At 39.1% G+C, this 6,806-nt stretch overlaps 1 protein-coding gene across 1 annotated transcript in view; it reads right to left on the reverse strand.

Moving 5' to 3' along the window:
* Nucleotides 1-6,806, reverse strand: part of LOC139733546 (uncharacterized) — a 93,185-nt gene that overhangs the window by 57,787 nt on the left and 28,592 nt on the right. The window lies entirely within an intron of this gene.

The following is a 6,806-nucleotide window of genomic DNA, read 5'->3' on the forward strand; positions in this document are numbered from 1 at the left end:
TCGATAAAGACAATCATGTCAATTTTCACATCTAGAAAAATTCCCTCCCATAGAGATAACACGTCATAATGAAGATAAAGAAAGAAGTACATATGACCTTTGACCCTACTTTGCACAGACAAGATGGCGTCTGAGCAAAAAGTGGTTATTTTGTGAAATGATTCTTGTAACATGGTCTTTACGTAAGCAAAATATGGGAAAGATAAGACATGTATTCACCAAGATACAGGATGAAACATTTTTGACCTTTGACCCTAATTTACATACCCAAGAAGGTGCCCGATCAAGTAGTTGTTATTTTATGAAATAATGTACGTGACATAAACTAAACATGTGCAAAATATTGGGCTGATAGAGCTTGTTTTTCTTGAGTTATTGCAAAGAAAGTTGCAGAAAGAAAGGAATATGAAAATACATGGAAGATAAGCTTTAATTTCAACCAAGTTTTTGGGCATGATGCCGACTCCGTATGAAAAAACGAAGGGCACACACACGATAGCCCAAAGTCTCAGCTACAACATACTAAAACATGGGAGAAATTCACCGAAGCATAAGTGAGCTAGTGCTCGATAAAGATAGTCATGTCAGTTTTCATTTCCAGAAAAACTGCACTCCCATAGAGATAACACGTAAACTGGTCAAATTTAACAATGTTACTTTTAATCCCTTTTTACGAGGTGATGCCGTTATCCAATCAAATTGTTGTTATTATATATCTGAAAGACCATTTAATAAGCTACAACATATTGAAATTTGGACGAAAATCAACTAAAGAATAAGTGAGATATGCTTGAATGAACTTGAAATTTGATGACGTCATTTTGAAAATTTACTTTTTTAACTTTATTAAGAAATTTGATATATTTTAATCATTTTTCCAGCATTGCCAACCCATGAAATGACATGTACAACTCATCAGCTTTCAAAATATGTAAAGAAAATGGGGGGTCACCGTCCATCCTGACGAGTAAAATCGGATTTAAAATTGGCAGTTTTTTGGCATTGTTGCACTGTATATCGCCATTGACGCGCGCGCGGAATTTCAACTTTGACGGACCCGTATGACGTCATTTTGAGTGGGATTGACTTGAAACTTTGTAGAAATATTCCTTGACATTTCAGGCATCCGATCTGTGTAAAAAAAGTGGAAATTTCTATTGCATATGAGCTGTACGTGCGTATATGCGCGCGCGCGTACGCGTCCGTCCAATTTTTTCAATTTTTCAAAAAATGCTCCAAATGGTCTGAAACGTGTGCAAAAAAAATTTGAGCTCGATTTGAGCATACAAATATTTCAACGCGCGCGTACGCGCACGTTTTAAGAGAAAATATGAATTTTGAGAATATGAATAGAATGTGCATAAATTGAAGTGTATGTGACGTAAATTTCATTGAAAAATTCCATTCTATTAATGAGATATGAATGAAAATGTGTTTTCATATAATGACGTCATAGTGACGTCACGGTCGACTGATCACAATTATACATTAGATTTGTCGTCTTTGGGACATGATACATATATGGTATGAGTTTAAAATTGATACTCTGAGAACTTTTTGAGTAAGTAGATACACAACTTTTGTCCAGAAATAAGAAGAACCAACAAAGAATCCGTACAGATACAGAAGGTGATCCGAGAGGATACTCGGATCACCTAACAAAGAATCCGTACAGATACAGAAGGTGATCCGAGAGGATACTCGGATCACCTAACTAGACTTAGAATTTGTCAACACTGACAAATTAGGTGATCCGATTTATTCGGAAATAAATATTGTGACTACTGACCCTAATTTACCGAGAAAAGACATTGTCTGATGAATCACTTACTTTATGAGAAATATATGTGCTTGACATGTACTAAAATTTCCAGAAAAAATGTACTCCCATAGAGATAATACCTCATTTGCACAGCCAAAATGGCGTCAGACCAAATCGTCGTTATTTTATGAGATGATACATCTATCGAGGTCCATGTATGTGTGGAAAATATGACGGTGATACCATAATAACTTATACACTGAGATTACCGAATGAAGTACATTTGACCTTTGATTCCACTTTACACAGCCAAGATGGCATCTGAGCAAAAAGTTATTTTATGAAATGATTCTTGCAACATGTTCCTTACGTGTGCAAAATGTGGGAAAGATAGGACGTGCATTTATCAAGATACACGATTAGACATTTTTGACCTTTGACCATTATTTACCTACCCAAGATGGTGTCTGATCAAGTAGTTGTTATTTCATGGAATTATGTTCGTGACATGAACTAAACATGTGGAGAATGTGTGGTTGATAGCCATTGTTGTTGTTGATTAATTGCACAGAAAGTGGAAGAAAGAAAGAAAAATAAAGAGCCCTCGGAATAACGAACTTTTGGAATATCGAGCTGATCGTAAATTTGAACTGTAGTTAATGGTTAGGAAATACACTCGGCTTGCCATAGTTTGAGCGTTTGTGCGTGACAACGACTTCAGCCCACAGAACTCTTTGTAAGACTGATGTTCTGTGCTTCCGCCTATGTACCTACCAAACTGCGTGCGCTCTATACACGTACGCACATGTTCTCCGATCCCTATCTATACCGTGTACGTGTACAGTACGCGTGTTTACAGTGGTACGATGTGCCGAGTACTTTGTATGCAATCACGACGTGTTACGTACGTAAAGCTATGGTGTGATGATCACTGTAAACTTTCTACGACTACTCTACGTCTAATTTCCTAGCCTAAGACACGACCTTTGTTTGACACTGAGTTTTCAGCTCGAGTACCATATCAGGTAGGTGCACAGGCATGTCTAAACACAGACTGTCCCCCTTACTCGATTCTTGGTATCTGGCCCCACCGTATGCACCACATGCAGGCCCCCGCAGCTACTAAAGTAAGTTAAATCAAGGGAGATACCTCCCTGAATGTACGTTGTAGTGCGTATGAGGCTGTTGGTCGCAACAGGGAGGTGACCACCTCCCTGGTCGCAAGCAAGGTTTCTAACGTAGTTACGTAGAATTTAATGTTAGATCATGTTACCTGAATCTATGGGCAAGGTGAGATTTGTAGGAAGCCTAAGTTCCATTCAATTCCAAAGAGATAGTGATTTAGCCAGGGGTAGTAGTAGAACGTCAGTAGGTTCATGGGCAAAATACGGACGCCATTTCTTAGCTAACAGATCGATAGAGGGCGTATTTATGTGGTGTAATAGCAGTGATTTCTGTGCATGATATGAATACAGAGCTACCAAGTCTCACGCACGCATTGTGAGCGAGACTCGAGCATTTGTGACCCGCTACAACAAAATGATCCTAAAGTCGGGCGAGGTCGATTATTTGAAAATTGCATGACACAATTCCCTAATCTTTCTGCTTTAAATGGATATATAACACGTCTTATAAAAAATAATCGGCTGCGGAGATATCGATGTTTAAAGAGAGCATGTCAAGACGTCTGGGAAATCACTGTTTCGAGAAAAGCGCCCTAAAAGTTCTCCTTGCGACGCAATCATAATCAAGAGACACGCAAGTGAGTGTTCACCTCCGGACAATAGAAGTTAAGCCCTAGCAACCCCCGAAATGCTCATTCAAACACAGCGTCGGCGGTCTCCTCACCGACCAATCAGTGACCAGGATGTCAGGAGAAGCGGCTGGGCAAAGCGCAACCCGCCCGCACGCACCAGTCGACTGGGCAGTGTGCGAGCTTCACGCTTTGGTTAGTGGTAAGCAGCAAAGTGACCAATGAGATCACTCTGGTCGTTGTTAGGGGCGGAGCCTATGAGTGGCGCTCAATCCAAATGTGCGAACCAGTTTCTGCTTCGTTGAAACGCCAAAAAAACATGGCCCAGAAGAACGCTATTTTTCTGTCTTTCCTTTCATCATTTTGCTTCAAAATTTCGACTGATGATAGAAGACATGTCAGACTCTGATAATATGTCAAATTCAGAAAATCGTAAGTTTTGACCAATTTTGATGCTTTAACTTCAAACTCGATTTTCACGGCTTCGACCGTGCGCGACTTTAGGACCATTTTGTTGTAGCAGGTCACATTTAGGGGTCGTCTCACGATCTCACGCATGGCACCCATTTTTCTCACGTATGGGGCAAAGTCTGGAATTAGGGCCCATAATAAGGAGCATGGTTCAAAGGATTAAAGTGATAGTTACAATTGAAGGTAGACATAAGGTCTAGGCCTATATTTTCCTTTTGTCTTTCAAAATAAGTAAAAGAAAAGATAGTCACTTTATTATGCACCTGATCGTGCCATTAAGACTATAAAAAATGAACTTGGCATCCCTGTGAATAGATGCTCTGTACATAGATGCACTGCACACACCATTATGGTGGAGGGAAATTTATCTTGTACACTGCCACTTGACAAGGGATGCCAAGTTCAAACAATTTTTATGAGTGAGATTTTCATGACTTGGTATCTCGGCGTGCGAATGTGCGAGCGAGTGAGGGTGTGGGAGGGTTTTTCCTTCCTGTGGCCTCCCACGGTAGGGAGCTTTTTCAATTTTTTGCTCTTAATGGTGCGGTCAGGTGCACACTTCAGTGATTATTTTTTTTCTTATTTTGACAGACAAAAAGGAAATATACCCTCAATTGCAACTATCACTTAAATCTTTTGAGCTATGCTCATTATTATAGGTCCAAGTTACAGACTTCGCCCTATGCGTGAGAAAAATGGGTGTCATGCATGAGATTGTGAGATGGCCCCTAAATTCTAGAGTCTCGCGCAGCATGCGTGAGACTTGGTAGCTCTGCTTGACAGAGGTAGGCACGTAAGCAGAAACCTAGAACAGAGTGAGCGTGACGTGATCAACCTAATATGATGAGCTCAGTCATAGACTCTTTCATGGACTCCTTAGGGTTAGAGGATGACGTGGCGCAGATAATCAGAATGATTGAAAAGTGGTAATAAAATACGAAAAACAACATTTCTCCCTTTCATTTTTCCTTTTTTTTAGGGGGCATACAGGGGAAGAGACTACATTGTACTTAGGTACGAGTTCTTAATTGTCAGAAATGTATCTTTATTGGAATTGGGATAATTACCGTACCTAAGATTCTTTAGGAAATTTGCAAACTCCGTTCCAGTCTTGAACTTCCCCTTTAATGGATAATTAGGGCAGTTTCAGGGTGGTACACAATTTCTTATTTTTTTATTTTTTTTTGGGGGGGGGGGGGCAATTGCCTGATTAGGCTAGGTAATTTTGATACTTGCAAAACACTTGCCCGAAAATAGATATCATTTGCCCGAATTTTCTTACTGTAAAACAAATTTTTGCGTGCACTTTAATTTCGGGAGCGCCAAGAATCGCGAAATTAAAATGCACGCGAAAGTCCTTGTTTACACTACATGCATTGAACGCCAGTGGCACTTTGCGAAAATTTCATGCCACGAAAAAGGCTGTCGGTTCCAATTCGCGAAAAATTCGTGCCGCGAATATATCATGTTGTACAGTATTTAAATATTATTAATAATCATGAAACAAGGTTTTATTCTTTTCTGTTTCTGTCCTAATATCCTTCAAAATGTTTGACATTATTCAATGAGTTTTGGACTAGTGTTTTTGTTAGGTATCCTATCAAAACTGCACAAATTTTCAGGTAATTTTTCATTGTTTCATGCGAATATTGTCAAGTCAGAAAGGCATGAGTTGCAATACTGTTACTTCATGTGTTTCAGTAGCAAACATTGTAGAAGTTTGGGCCATTCATCATGCGATACATTAGAGACAGTCTGTCAAAACCAAATATGCTGGAATGTTAATTATTTATGATTGTTATGATATTCAAAGATTACTTATGTTTGCATGTTATATTAGAAAAGATATATATTTTATTGCATAATAACATTTTTGTTTTTTGTTTCAGAATTCCTAATCATCATTTGGATCTGTGGAGGATTTGGTTTTTCTTTTTGTGGACGGAGCAAAGTGGTCATTTTCCTGGTATAGTGTTTGGGTAATTCACTTTAGCGGGCTAAATTACTGTGCAATGCCAATTATCTTTAACACTTCAGGTACAAATGTTGTTTTTTGGAAAGAGTTGGGATTTGGTAGTCTACTGTGGAGATAGCAGTATTTTTTTTTTTAGATGATGATCTGATTTTGATGTGAAATGCTTTTTCCTTAGACCCCAGATTGTGTATACTTGGGACTCATCTTCAAGAGGCTAATGTATGAAGGACACAAGTGCAGTTTTGGACTGGGGTACACGTGTTAAAAGACTGAATAAAGCACACAGTGACATTATATTAGGGGTATAGATTTCGATTTTGTGCAGCAGTTGGATGTTATTTCATCAGTCATCATCCTAGTGCCAAACTGCAGTAAGGTCTACATGGTAGCTTTAAAATACAGGCAATATAATGTGATGTAACACTGTACAATATGTAGTATTCATGTGAGGGAATATGTCTGCCATTGGTGTTTATGATAACTGGCATTGCACTATAGTACTTAGTATATATCCCACCATACCTGCGTATTGTTGGTAGTGACTAAAGGTTATACAATTATTCACTTTAGGAGGGTAAGTTATTGCAGTTTTTTTTTTTTTGGACACGAATCGGGCTTGTGTGGTCTATTGTGAGGATACCAGTATCTTCAATAGACTAATAGTGCAGTTTTACCTTGGGTTCATGAGAGATGGAACAGAGCACTGAATGATTTCATTTGAGTTGTACGTGATTGCCTATTGTAGGTTTTTGTCGAGCCCATTGGAGGTGAGGGGCGGGACTAAGGGATTGTGTGCAGTGTCTGTCCCTCCTTTATCCGCTCGTCTGTCGTCTGTCTGTAACGCT

Source organism: Diadema antillarum, unplaced genomic scaffold, assembly GCF_040938485.1.
Source record: "Diadema antillarum isolate AM-2024a unplaced genomic scaffold, OU_Dant_1.0 seq00000481_RagTag, whole genome shotgun sequence".
NCBI classification, from domain to species: Eukaryota; Metazoa; Echinodermata; class Echinoidea; order Diadematoida; family Diadematidae; genus Diadema; species Diadema antillarum.